This window comes from Eriocheir sinensis, unplaced genomic scaffold, assembly GCF_024679095.1.
Source record: "Eriocheir sinensis breed Jianghai 21 unplaced genomic scaffold, ASM2467909v1 Scaffold983, whole genome shotgun sequence".
Lineage (NCBI taxonomy): Eukaryota > Metazoa > Arthropoda > Malacostraca > Decapoda > Varunidae > Eriocheir > Eriocheir sinensis.
Window position 1 is genome coordinate 1,908 of NW_026112367.1, and position 13,889 is coordinate 15,796.

Here is a 13,889-nt window from a genome sequence, read left to right on the forward strand (position 1 = left end):
AGAGAAAGGGGAAGGGAGCGAGAGGAGGGGTGGAGGAAAGGAGGGGGGTAGAGAGAAGGAGGGTTGTGGGGTGTTCAATACTAGGTTAATAGTAGTGGTAAATAGTGTGGTGGGGTCGGGAGGGGGTAGGGAGGAGGTGGAGAGAAAGGGAAGGGAGCAAGGGGAGGTGGAGGAAAGGAAGATGGGGTAGGGAGAGAGAAGGAGGGGTTGTGGGGTGTTCAATAGTAGGTTAATAGTAGTGGTAAATAGTATGGCGGGGGGTGGGAGGGGGGTAGGAGGAGGTGGAGAGAAAGGGAAGGGGCAAGAGGAGGGTGGAGGAAAGGAGGGGGGGGAGAGAGAAGGAGGGGTTGTGGGGTGTTCAATACTAGGTGAATAGTAGTGGTAAATAGTATGGCGGGGGTGGGAGGGGGGTAGGAGGAGGTGGAGAGAAAGGGGAAGGGAGCGAGAGGAGGGGTGGAGGAAAGGAGGGGGGTAGGAGAGAGAAGGAGTGGTTGTGGGGTGTTCAATACTAGGTTAATAGTAGTGGTAAATAGTATGGCGGGGGGTGGGAGGGGGTAGGAGGAGGTGGAGAGAAAGGGAAGGGAGCGAGAGGAGGGTGGAGGAAAAGGAGGGGGGGGGTAGGTAGAGAGAAGGAGGGTTGTGGGTGTTCAATAGTAGGTTAATAGTAGTGGTAAATAGTATGGCAGGGGTGGGGAGGGGGTAGGAGGAGGTGGAGAGAAAGGGTAAGGAGCGAGAGGAGGGGGTGGAGAAGGAGGGTGGGGGTAGGAGAGAGAAGGAGGGGTTGTGGGTGTTCAATACTAGGTGAATAGTAGTGGTAAATAGTATGGCAGGGGGTGGGGGGTAGGAGGAGGTGGAGAGAAAGGGGAAGGGAGCGAGAGGAGGGTGGAGGAAAGGATGGGGGTTGGAGAGAAGGAGGTTGTGGTGTTCAATACTAGGTTAATAGTAGTGGTAAATAGTATGGCAGGGGTGGGAGGGGGTAGGAGGAGGTGGAGAGAAAGGGAAGGGAGCAAGGGGGGGTAGGAGGAATGGAGGGGGGGGGAGAGAGAAGGAGGGGTTGTGGGTGTTCAATAGTAGGTTAATAGTAGTGGTAAATAGTGTGGCAGGGGTGGGAGGTAGGAGGAGGTGAGAGAAAGGGAAGGGAGAGAGGAGGGTGGAGGAAAGGAGGGGGGTAGGAGAGAGAAGGAGGTTGTGGGGTGTTCAATACTAGGTTAATAGTAGTGGTAAATAGTATGGCAGGGGGTGGGAGGGGGTAGGAGGAGGTGGAGAGAAAGGGGAAGGGAGAGGAGGGGTGGAGGAAAGGAAGGGGGGTAGGAGAGAGAAGGAGGGTTGTGGGGTGCTCAGTACTAGGTGAATAGTAGTGGTAAATAGTATGGCGGGGGTGGAGGGGGGGTAGGAGGAGGTGGAGAAAGGGAAGGAGCGAGAGAGGAGGGGGTAGGAGAGAAGGAGGGGTTGTGGGGTGTTCAATACTAGGTGAATAGTAGTGGTAAATAGTATGGCGGGGGTGGGAGGGGGTAGGGGAGGTGGAGAGAAAGGGAAGGAGCAGAGGAGGGTGGAGGAAAGGAGGGGGGGTAGAGAGAGAAGGAGGTTGTGGGGTGTTCAATAGTAGGTTAATAGTAGTGGTAAATAGTATGGTGGGGGTGGGAGGGGGTAGGAGGAGGTGGAGAGAAAGGGAAGGGAGCAAGGAGGGTGGAGAAAGGAGGGGGTAGGAGAGAGAAGGAGGTTGTGGGGTGTTCAATACTAGGTTAATAGTAGTGGTAAATAGTATGGCGGGGTGGGAGGGGGTAGGAGGAGGTGGAGAGAAAGGGAAGGAGCAAGGGGAGGGTGGAGGAAAGGAGGGGGGTAGAGAGAAAAGGAGGGGTGGTGGGGTGTTCAATACTAGGTTAATAGTAGTGGTAAATAGTATGGCAGGGGGTGGGAGGGGTAGGAGGAGGTGGAGAGAAAGGAAGGAGCGAGAGGAGGGGGTAGGAGAAAGAAGGAGGGTTGTGGGGTGTTCAATACTAGGTTAATAGTAGTGGTAAATAGTATGTGGGGTGAAAGGGGTAGGAGGTGGAGAGAAATGGGAAGGAGCAGAGGAGGGTGGAGGAAAGTAGGTGGGGTAGGAGAGAAGGAGGGTTGTGGGGTGTTCAATACTAGGTTAATAGTAGTGGTAAATAGTATGGCGGGGTGGGAGGGGGTAGGAGGAGGTGGAGAAAGGGGAAGGGAGCGAGGAGGGGTGGAGGAAAGGAGGGGGGTAGGAGAGAAGGAGGGGTTGTGGGTGTTCAATACTAGGTTAATAGTAGTGGTAAATAGTATGGGTAGGAGGAGGTGGAGAGAAAGGAAGGAGCGAGAGGAGGGTGGAGGAAAGGAGGGGGTAGGAGAGAGAAGGAGTGGTTGTGGGGTGTTCAATAGTAGGTTAATAGTAGAGGTAAATAGTATGGCGGGGATGGAGGGGGTAGGAGGAGGTGGAGAGAAATGGGAAGGAGCAAGGGAGGGTGGAGGAAAGGTGGTGGGGGTAGGAGAGAGAAGGAGGTTGTGGGGTGTTCAATAGTAGGTTAATAGTAGTGGTAAATAGTGTGGCGAGGTCAGGAGGGGGTAGGGGTAGGTGGAGAGAAAGGGGAAGGAGCGAGGGAGGTGGAGGAAAGGAGGTGGGGGGATAGGAGAGAGAAGGAGGGGTTGTATGGTGTTCAATAGTAGGTTAATAGTAGTGGTAAATAGTATGGCGGGGGTGGGAGGGGGGTAGAAGGAGGTGGAGAGAAAGGGGAAGGGAGCGAGGAGGGTGGAGGAAAGGAGGTGGGGTGGGAGAGAAGGAGGGGTTGTGGGGTGTTCAATACTAGGTGAATAGTAGTGGTAAATAGTGTGTGGGGGTGGGAGGAGGTAGGAGGAGGTGGAGAGAAAGGAAAGGGAGCAAGGGAGGGTGGAGGAAAGGAGGTGGGGGGTAGGAGAGAAGGAGGGGTTGTGGGGTGTTCAATACTAGGTTAATAGTAGTGCTAAATAGTGTGGTGGGGGTGGTAGGGAGGTAGGAGGAGGTGGAGAAAAAGGGTTAGGGATCAAGAGGAGGGGTGGAGGAAAGGAAGTGGGGGGGTAGGAGAGAGAAGGAGGGGTTGTGGGGTGTTCAATACTAGGTTAATAGTAGTGGTAAATAGTGTGGTGAGGGTGGGAGGGGGGTAGGAGGAGGTGGAGAGAAAGGGGTGAATGGTAATGGGGGGGGGGGAGTGCCATTGTGAGTAGGTGGAATTCGTAATTTGTTCATGTTCGGTGTCGAATAATGGGTAAATGGGGTCAGTAAATTGCGTGGTGATAATTAAAGGGGGCGGGGGATAATGGTAATGGGGGGGGGCCATTGGGAGTAGGTAAAACTCGAAAATAGGTCATTTGAGGTGTCAAATACTGGGTTAAAGGGGTCAGTAAATTGCGTGGTGATAATCAGAGGGGGCGGGGGTTGATGGTAATGGGGGTGGGGCTAATGGGAGTAGGTGAAATTCGTAATTAGCTCATGTTCGGTGTCGAATAATGGGTAAATGGGGTCAGTAAATTGCGTGGTGATAAATAAAGGGGGCGGGGATTAATAGTAATGGGGGGCTAATGGGAGTAGGTAGAATTTGTAATAAGGTCATGTTCTTTTCTTTTCCTGTCATTTTCTGTTGTTTTCTGTTGTTTTTCTGTTGTTTCTGTTGTTTTCCGTTGTTTTTCTGCTGTTTTCTGTTGTTTTTTGTAGTTTTCTGTTTTCTGTTGTTTTTTTGTAGTTTTCTGTTTTCTGTTGTATCTCTGTTGTTTTCTGTTGTATTACTGTTGTTTCTGTTGTTTTTTTGTTTTTCTGTTGTTTTACGTTGTTTTCCTGTTGTTTTCTGTTGTTTTTTGTTTTTCTGTTGTTTTACGTTGTTTTCCTGTTGTTTTCTGTTGTTTTTCTGTTGTTTGCTGCTGTTGTTTTTTTGTTTTCTGTTGTTTTTTGTAGTTTTTCTGTTGTTTTTTGTTTTCTGTTGTTTCTCTTGTTTTTCTGTTTTCTGTTGTTTTCCTGTTGTTTTCTGTTATTTTTCTGTTGTTTTTTGTAGTTTTTCTGTTGTTTCCTGTTTTTTCTGTTGTTTTCTGCTGTTTTCTATTGTTTTTATGTTGTCTGTTTTTTCTGTTGTTTTCAGTTGTTTTTTGTTTTCTTTTGTTTTTCTGTTGTTTCCCGTTGTTTTCTGTTGTTTTTTCTGTTGTTTTCTGTTGTTTTTTCTGTTGTTTTCTGTTCTATTCTGTTGTATTCTGTTGTATTTTAATGTATTCTGTTCTATTCCGTTGTTTTTTGTTGTATTCTGTTGTATTTTAATGTATTCTGTTGTCTATTCTATTGTATTCCAGTGGTGTATCAGAATTGCTGTACGTTTAGAAATAAGGAACGTTTATGCATTTTTATCATTGACTTGGAAAAAAACACAAACGTTTGCTAAACTATGGACGAACGGCTTCGAGTTGCCTCGTGCAATATCAGGTAATGTAGCCCAAATACTGACCACTGGGGGGCGTGGACTATTACAACATAATTTAGAGGTGTGCCGGCAGGTGTGTGAGGTGCCAGGTCAGGTGTGCCAGCGTTAGTTACCCCGTTAGGAGCGATTCTAACACCCGCGTCATCGGGGGCCGCCGGACCTGAGCCCAGCCCCGTACAGACAGTTTTTCTTACGTTGTGTCACTAATTATCGTTTGCAAGAGTCGCCACAACGCCCCACGCATTCACTGTCGATGGGGAAAGGCTTGCCTACACTGGCGTTAGCGTAGATGATGTAATATTGCAGAAAACAAGCTCAAATGTTCTCGGCGGGCGGAGCGGGGCGGGGCGGGGCAGTTTGACATTCACCTCGTAACAAAATTTTCGTCTTCACGGCTAAAATACATCTTTCCTGCACTGGTCTCATATATCCACGTGTGCACGGGCGTGGAAGGCTGACGTGGGTGTACGGGCGTGATCTTAAGTGTCTTCCTTTTTGAGAAAATAAGGATATATATTTTTCGTGGCGGGCTGGGACAGTAACCTACCCCGTAACATATTTTTTCGTTTTCACGGCTAAAATACATCTTTCCTGCACTAATCTCATGTATCCACGTATGCACGGGCGTGGAAGGCTGTCGTGGGAATCGAACTCGGGCTCTCTCGTTTGTGAGCCGAGTGTGCTAACCACTGCACCACGAAGCCCCCTGCTGGGTAGGGAGGGGGGGGGGGGCGGTTAGTTTGCATATGTGGACATTTTTTGTGGTGTGTAGTGGGCTGGTGTAATAGTGGTTTAGGTCTGGTAATTCCTTGTATTTTACAGAAACCACTACATGCCGGAGATGACCCGACCCGCCCCGCCCCGCCCCACCTTCCTGGCCTGCCCGCCCCCTGGCATAAATTGGTAAGAAATGCCTGCTGTTAATGGATATTCCAGTCCATAGCTATGTGGGGTGTGTTGTTATAAATACCCTTGACTTGCATCCCTGTACTGTAAGATTCAAAACAATTCTAACCTAACCTTGGGAGTAGGAGTTAGGTAGCATATTAGCTTTGCATACCAATTTTGAGACACTGACTGTTCATTTCTGATAAATATATGATGCCTGTTATTATTTATAAGGTTATAGTTTCCAGAAACCCCTAAATGACCGACTCTTCCATGCCTGAGATGACCCGCCCTGCCCTGCGTCATGAAATCCCGGCATACATTGGTAAGAAATGCATACCACTGTTGATGGTTACACAAGCCCATAGCTGTGTGAGGGGTGATTTTTTCTCATTTTTCTTGCTTAGAGGGACCATTACGAAACATGATCCCTCGCTGCTACCGCCGGGTCAATAAAAAAAGAAAACTAACCTAATCTAACCCCGTCTGAGAATTTACTCTGAAAATTTCTCGTATTCCATTTGTACCTTGATTCCTTGGTACTACTTATTTCTGCTTTGGTCAGTATATGATGCTCTTTATTATGGGGATGCTGCTATTTTACAGAAACCGTGCGCTGAATGGGTGACTTTTCAATGCTGGAGGTCCACTCCTGACCCCGCCCTGCCCCGCCTCGCATGTCACGACCTGCCCCTGCGTCAGTTGGTAAGTAATGCATAGTACTGTTAATGGTTATCCAGCACACAGCTAGGTGGGCAATATTGTTGTCATATATATTACCCATGAGCTGGTTCTGTTTAAAGCAAGAATTATTACCTCATAAAACCTAACGTGTGCCGCTGATGCAATACATTGTCCGAGGTGTGATCGGATCGCTAGGAAGTTTAGTGTTATTTAATTCTAACCTAACCTAATGAACAAGACCTAACATGACACCTGACTGACCTGTGTCTCTGCCAGAATACAATGGCTGTTATAAAACTTTTCGTTTTTTTTTTTCAGAAGTTTTCAATATTCTGTAAGCTGTTAGTTAGTATTAATGAAATGCCAGAATTTTCTCTTCACAACACTCCCACACGACAAACCGCGTGTAACGAAACACACGAGAAATTAATCCAGACAAGGAAAGGTTTGCCGGCGCCGGGGATCGAACCCGCGACCAGCGTAACGGGAGAGCTACTCCTTTACCAGTCGGCCAAAGAGGTACTTAACCCCCTGGCTAAGTGGGTTATGCGAGGCTCGCCCATCAGGCAAGTCGTGTCACTACATTAAGATACTAACATAATGTATTAAACCTCCTGTGAAACGTCGCTAATATGTATATTGTATACCACCGTCAGGGTAAGTGTCAGGGAGGGATTTTAAGTGTCTTCCACCAAATTGTCTGAGGTGGTGGGCACTTTTTCCTATATATATGATGAGTGTATTTACTCATGAGAATATTGTTGACATGAGTTAGTTTACTTTTTACAACTCTTAAGCTGAATTAAAATTATTAGATTTAAAACCTCAATTCCACCAACAGTTATAAATACTGTTAATCTTATAGCTCAGTTCAAATTACAGCTACTCTTCCTCGCACTCGGTCTCCTCACTTTGCGCGGTGCCAGCCGCACGAGCAGCCTCCCGCCCCGGGCCTCCACCACCTGTGGTGTCGCGACGGGCGGCCTCGTGAGCACAACACATGGCCCTCAGGGCGTCGACACTGCCGATTGAGTCACACGCCTGGTACACTTGTTGCCTCAGTGTCACGTCAGCAGCAGTATGGGGCGGAGGCCGATGCACAACTGCAGTACTGCTGGAGGATGATGAATCCGATGCCCTCTCGGCTCCAGTCGGTGATGGCAGCGGTGGGGCGGGTTTTATCGTAATACGTCAGACCGTCCTTGGCCAGCTGGCATATAGTGTCCTGGGCTTGGCGGAATTTCTACTGAAGCTGGTCGTCCCAGTACACGTGTCTTCCGGTTGGTTTCTTCAGTAACTCCCGGAAGGCGTTCATGATCGGCGCGGTGGCGAGGAAGGGGGCGAGCTGGTTTATGAAGCCATACCACGATCTGATGTCCGTGATGGATGGCTTGCCCGGCATGTGGAAGCCCCTGACGTGGCCTACGGGCGTGATCTTAAGTGTCTTCCTTTGTGAGAAAATAAGGATATATATTTTTCATGGCGGGCTTGGGGCAGATACTTGGCCCGTAACATAGTTTTCGTTTTCACGGCTAAAATAGATCTTTCCTGCACTAGTCTCATGTACCCACGTGTGCACGGGCGTGGAAGGCTAATGGGAGTAGGTGGAATTCGTAATTAGGTCATGTTCGATGTCGAAGACTGGGTAAATGGGGTCAGTAAATTGCGTGGTGATAATTAAAGGGGGCGGGGGCTAACGGTAATGGAGGGGGCTAATGGGTGTAGGGGAAACTCTAAAATGGATCATGTGAGGTGTCAAATACTGGAATAATGGGGTCAGTAAATTGCGTGGTGATAATTAAAGGGGCGGGGTTGATGGTAATTGGGGGGCTAATGGGAGTAGGTGAAACTTGGAAATAGGTCATGAGGTGTCAAATACTGGGTAAATGGGGTCAGTAAATTGCGTGGTGATAATCAGAGGGGGCGGGGGTGAATGGTAATGGGGGAACCATTGGGTGTAGGTGCAACTCGAAATTTGTTCATGTTCGGTGTCTAATAATGGGATAATGGGGTCAGTAAATTGCGTGGTGATAATTAAAGGGGCGGGGTTAATGGTAATGGGGGGGTCATTGGGAGTAGGTGGAAATCGTAATTTGGTCATGTTTGGTGTCGAATTATGGGTAAATGGGTTCAGTAAATTGCGTGGTGATAATTAAAGGGGTGGGGCTACCGTTACTGGAGGGGGGCTAATGGAGTACGTGAAACTCGAAAATGGGTCATGTGAGGTGTCGAATTATGGGTAAATGGGGTCAGTAAATTGCTTGGTGATAATCAGAGGGGCAGGGCTGATAGTAATGGAGGGGCTAATGGAGTAGGTGGAATTCGCAATTTGGTCATGTTCGGTGTCGAATAATGGGTAGATGGGGACAGTAAATTGCGTGGTGATAATTAAATCGGGCGGGGGTTAATGGTAATGGGGCTAATGGGAGTATGTGAATTCATAATTAGGTCATGTTCGGTGTCGAGTAATGGGTAAATGGGGTCAGTAAATTGCGTGGTGATAATTAAAGGTGCGAGGGATTTATGGTAATGGAGGGCCCAATGGGTGCAAGTGAAACTCGAAAATAGGTCATGTTCGGTGTCGAATGATGGGTAAATGGGGTCAGTAAATTGCGTGGTGATAATTAAAAAAGGCGGGGGTTAATGGTAATGGGGGGGGGGGCCATTGGGAGTAGGTGGAAATCGTAATTAGGTCATGTTCGGTGGCGAATAAGGGGTAAATAGGGTCAGTAAATTGCGTGCTGATAATTAAAAGGGGCGGGGGTTAACGGTAATGGGGGGGGGCTAATGGGAGTAGGTGTAATTCGTAATTACCACGGCCTAATCATGTGCTAGACTCATGATATGTATTCACCAAGGCCTGATCATGTACTAGACTCGTGATATGGATTCACCATGGCCCGATCATGTGCTAGACTCGTGGTATGAGTTCACCATGGCCTGATCATGTGCTGGACTCGTGATGTGTTCACCACGGCCTGATCATGTGCTAGACTCGTGATATGGATTCACCATGACCCGATCATGTGCTAGACTCGTGGTATAAGTTCACCACGGCCAGATCATGTGCTGGACTCTTTTATTCTGTTGTATTCTGTTGTATTCTGTTGTATTCTCTTTTATTCTGTTGTATTCTGTTGTATTCTGTTGTATTCTCTTTTATTCTGTTGTATTCTGTTGTATTCTCTTTTATTCTGTTGTATTCTGTTGTATTCTCTTTTATTATGTTGTATTCTGTTGTATTCTGTTGTATTCTCTTTTATTCTGTTGTATTCTGTTGTATTCTCTTTTATTCTGTTGTATTCTGTTGTATTCTCTTTTATTCTGTTGTATTCTGTTGTATTCTGTTGTATTCTCTTTTATTCTGTTGTATTCTGTTGTATTCTCTTTTATTCTGTTGTATTCTGTTGTATTCTCTTTTATTCTGTTGTATTCTGTTTTATTCTGTTGTATTCTGTTGTATTCTCTTTTATTCTGTTGTATTCTGTTGTATTCTGTTGTATTCTCTTTTATTCTGTTGTATTCTGTTTTATTCTGTTGTATTCTGTTGTATTCTCTTTTATTCTGTTGTATTCTGTTGTATTCTCTTTTATTCTGTTGTATTCTGTTGTATTCTCTTTTATTCTGTTGTATTCTGTTGTATTCTCTTTTATTCTGTTGTATTCTGTTGTATTATCTTTTCTTCTGTTGTATTCTGTTGTATTCTGTTGTATTCTCTTTTATTCTGTTGTATTCTGTTGTATTCTCTTTTATTCTGTTGTATTCTGTTGTATTCTCTTTTATTCTGTTGTATTCTGTTGTATTATCTTTTATTCTGTTGTATTCTGTTGTATTCTCTTTTATTCTGTTGTATTCTGTTGTATTCTCTTTTATTCTGTTTTATTCTGTTGTATTCTGTTGTATTCGCTTTTATTCTGTTGTATTCTGTTGTATTCTCTTTTATTCTCTTTTATTCTGTTGTATTCTCTTTTATTCTGTTGTATTCTGTTGTATTCTCTTTTATTCTGTTGTATTCTCTTTTATTCTGTTGTATTCTCTTTTATTCTGTTGTATTCTGTTGTATTCTCTTTTATTCTGTTGTATTCTGTTGTATTCTCTTTTATTCTGTTGTATTCTGTTGTATTCTGTTGTATTCTGTTGTATTCTCTTTTATTCTGTTTTATTCTGTTGTATTCTCTTTTATTCTGTTGTATTCTGTTGTATTCTCTTTTATTCTGTTGTATTCTGTTGTATTCTCTTTTATTCTGTTGTATTCTGTTGTATTCTCTTTTATTCTGTTGTATTCTGTTGTATTCTCTTTTATTCTGTTGTATTCTGTTGTATTCTGTTGTATTCTCTTTTATTCTGTTGTATTCTGTTGTATTCTGTTGTATTCTCTTTTATTCTGTTTTATTCTGTTGTATTATCTTTTATTCTGTTGTATTCTGTTGTATTCTCTTTTATTCTGTTGTATTCTGTTGTATTCTCTTTTATTCTGTTGTATTCTGTTGTATTCTCTTTTATTCTGTTGTATTCTGTTGTATTCTCTTTTATTCTGTTCTATTCTGTTGTATTCTCTTTTATTCTGTTGTATTCTGTTTTATTCTGTTGTATTCTGTTGTATACTCTTTTATTCTGTTGTATTCTCTTTTATTCTGTTGTATTCTGTTGTATTCTCTTTTATTCTGTTGTATTCTCTTTTATTCTGTTGTATTCTCTTTTATTCTGTTGTATTCTCTTTTATTCTGTTGTATTCTCTTTTATTCTGTTGTATTCTGTTGTATTCTCTTTTATTCTGTTGTATTCTCTTTTATTCTGTTGTATTCTCTTTTATTCTGTTGTATTCTGTTGTATTCTCTTTTATTCTGTTGTATTCTCTTTTATTCTGTTGTATTCTCTTTTATTCTGTTGTATTCTGTTGTATTCTCTTTTATTCTGTTGTATTCTGTTGTATTCTCTTTTATTCTGTTGTATTCTGTTGTATTCTCTTTTATTCTGTTGTATTCTGTTGTATTCTCTTTTATTCTGTTGTATTCTGTTGCATTCTGTTGTATTCTCTTTTATTCTGTTGTATTCTCTTTTATTCTGTTGTATTCTGTTGTATTCTGTTGTATTCTCTTTTATTCTGTTGTATTCTGTTGTATTCTCTTTTATTCTGTTGTATTCTGTTGTATTCTCTTTTATTCTGTTGTATTCTGTTGTATTCTCTTTTATTCTGTTGTATTCTGTTGTATTATCTTTTATTCTGTTGTATTATGTTGTATTATCTTTTATTCTGTTGTATTCTGTTGTATTCTGTTGTATTATCTTTTATTCTTTTGTATTATCTTTTATTCTGTTGTATTCTGTTGTATTATCTTTTATTCTGTTGTATTCTCTTTTATTCTGTTGTATTCTGTTGTATTCTCTTTTATTCTTTTGTATTCTCTTTTATTCTGTTGTATTCTGTTGTATTCTCTTTTATTCTGTTGTATTCTGTTGTATTATCTTTTATTCTGTTGTATTCTGTTGTATTATCTTTTATTCTGTTGTATTCTGTTGTATTCTGTTGTATTATCTTTTATTCTGTTGTATTCTTTTGTATTCTCTTTTATTCTGTTGTATTCTGTTGTATTCTCTTTTATTCTGTTGTATTCTGTTGTATTCTCTTTTATTCTGTTGTATTCTGTTGTATTCTCTTTTATTCTGTTGTATTCTGTTGTATTCTCTTTTATTCTGTTGTATTCTGTTTTATTATCTTTTATTCTGTTGTATTCTGTTGTATTCTGTTGTATTCTCTTTTATTCTGTTGTATTCTCTTTTATTCTGTTGTATTCTGTTGTATTATCTTTTATTCTGTTGTATTCTGTTGTATTCTGTTGTATTATCTTTTATTCTGTTGTATTCTGTTGTATTCTCTTTTATTCTGTTGTATTATCTTTTATTCTGTTGTATTCTGTTGTATTCTCTTTTATTCTGTTGTATTCTCTTTTATTCTGTTGTATTCTGTTGTATTCTCTTTTATTCTGTTGTATTCTGTTGTATTCTGTTGTATTATCTTTTATTCTGTTGTATTCTGTTGTATTCTCTTTTATTCTGTTGTATTCTCTTTTATTCTGTTGTATTCTGTTGTATTCTCTTTTATTCTGTTGTATTCTGTTGTATTCTCTTTTATTCTGTTGTATTCTCTTTTATTCTGTTGTATTCTCTTTTATTCTGTTGTATTCTGTTGTATTCTCTTTTATTCTGTTGTATTCTCTTTTATTCTGTTGTATTCTCTTTTATTCTGTTGTATTCTGTTGTATTCTCTTTTATTCTGTTGTATTCTCTTTTATTCTGTTGTATTCTGTTGTATTCTCTTTTATTCGGTTTTATTCTCTTTTATTCTGTTATATTCTGTTGTATTCTCTTTTAATCTGTTGTATTCTGTTGTATTCTCTTTTATTCTGTTGTATTCTCTTTTATTATGTTGTATTCTGTTGTATTCTCTTTTATTCTGTTGTATTCTATTGTATTCTCTTTTATTCTGTTGTATTCTGTTGTATTATCTTTTATTCTGTTGTATTCTGTTGTATTATCTTTTATTCTGTTGTATTCTGTTGTATTATCTTTTATTCTGTTGTATTCTGTTGTATTATCTTTTATTCTGTTGTATTCTCTTTTATTCTGTTGTATTCTGTTGTATTATCTTTTATTCTGTTGTATTCTGTTGTATTATCTTTTATTCTGTTGTATTCTGTTGTATTCTCTTTTATTCTGTTGTATTCTGTTGTATTCTCTTTTATTCTGTTGTATTCTGTTGTATTCTGTTGTATTCTCTTTTATTCTGTTGTATTCTGTTGTATTATCTTTTATTCTGTTGTATTCTCTTTTATTCTGTTGTATTCTGTTGTATTATCTTTTATTCTGTTGTATTCTGTTGTATTCTCTTTTATTCTGTTGTATTCTCTTTTATTCTGTTGTATTCTGTTGTATTCTCTTTTATTCTGTTGTATTCTCTTTTATTCTGTTGTATTCTGTTGTATTCTGTTGTATTATCTTTTATTCTGTTGTATTCTGTTGTAATCTCTTTTATTCTGTTGTATTTGTTGTATTCTCTTTTATTCTGTTGTATTCTGTTGTATTCTCTTTTATTCTGTTGTATTCTGTTGCATTCTCTTTTATTCTGTTGTATTCTGTTGTATTCTCTTTTATTCTGTTGTATTCTGTTGTATTCTCTTTTATTCTGTTGTATTCTGTTGTATTATCTTTTATTCTGTTGTATTCTGTTGTATTATCTTTTATTCTGTTGTATTCTGTTGTATTCTCTTTTATTCTGTTGTATTCTCTTTTATTCTGTTGTATTCTCTTTTATTCTGTTGTATTCTGTTGTATTCTCTTTTATTCTGTTTTATTCTGTTGTATTCTGTTTTATTCTCTTTTATTCTGTTGTATTCTGTTGTATTCTCTTTTATTCTGTTGTATTCTGTTGTATTCTCTTTTATTCTGTTGTATTCTGTTTTGTTCTGTTGTATTCTCTTTTATTCTGTTGTATTCTGTTGTATTCTCTTTTATTCTGTTTTATTCTGTTGTATGCTGTTGTATTCTCTTTTATTCTGTTGTAATCTGTTGTATTCTCTTTTATTCTGTTTTATTCTGTTGTATTCTGTTGTATTCTCTTTTATTCTGTTGTATTCTGTTGTATTCTCTTTTATTCTGTTGTATTCTGTTGTATTCTCTTTTATTCTGTTGTATTCTGTTGTATTCTCTTTTATTCTGTTGTATTCTGTTGTATTCTCTTTTATTCTGTTGTATTCTGTTGTATTCTCTTTTATTCTGTTGTATTCTGTTGTATTCTCTTTTATTCTGTTGTATTCTGTTGTATTATCTTTTATTCTGTTGTATTCTGTTGTATTCTGTTGTATTATCTTTTAT

The 13,889-nt window shown here is 40.6% G+C and overlaps 1 protein-coding gene across 12 annotated transcripts in view; it reads left to right on the forward strand.

Annotated features, from left to right (window-relative positions):
• The first annotated feature begins 4,575 nt into the window (after window positions 1-4,575).
• Window positions 4,576-13,889, forward strand: part of LOC126995103 (uncharacterized) — a 43,352-nt gene continuing 34,038 nt past the window's right edge. For 7 of the 12 annotated variants that reach the window (XR_007749902.1, XR_007749903.1, XR_007749912.1 and 4 more), the window contains exons 1-2: window positions 4,773-4,910; window positions 5,268-5,348. The gene's annotated coding sequence lies outside the window, so the exon portion shown is untranslated. Of the gene's footprint in view, window positions 4,740-4,772; window positions 4,911-5,267; window positions 5,349-6,014; window positions 6,039-13,889 lie in introns of those variants that run through there. The other 5 variants (XR_007749907.1, XR_007749909.1, XR_007749905.1 and 2 more) reach the window with 3 other exon arrangements.